The sequence below is a fragment of the Ictalurus punctatus genome, chromosome 15, assembly GCF_001660625.3.
Source record: "Ictalurus punctatus breed USDA103 chromosome 15, Coco_2.0, whole genome shotgun sequence".
Classification (NCBI taxonomy): domain Eukaryota; kingdom Metazoa; phylum Chordata; class Actinopteri; order Siluriformes; family Ictaluridae; genus Ictalurus; species Ictalurus punctatus.
In genome coordinates, this window is record NC_030430.2 from 7,047,501 (window position 1) to 7,047,737 (window position 237).

Sequence of the window (237 nt, forward strand, 5' to 3'; positions counted from 1 at the left end):
TGTAGATGTCATCATTTTGATGCACTGTCATGTTTTTCTCCCTTAATAGACTGCTCCAGCTCTATCAGAGCAATAAATGACATTCTCTGATCGTCATTCGACGCTCTATAGCTGATCATCTTTTCCCTTCTTTCTGAATCATGCTATTTGTAGATGATGTTCTTTTGTCAGCATCGAAACCAGACCTCAGACTGCTGAGTGTGGCTGAAAATGGTGAGATGCTCCCTTCAGTTGAGG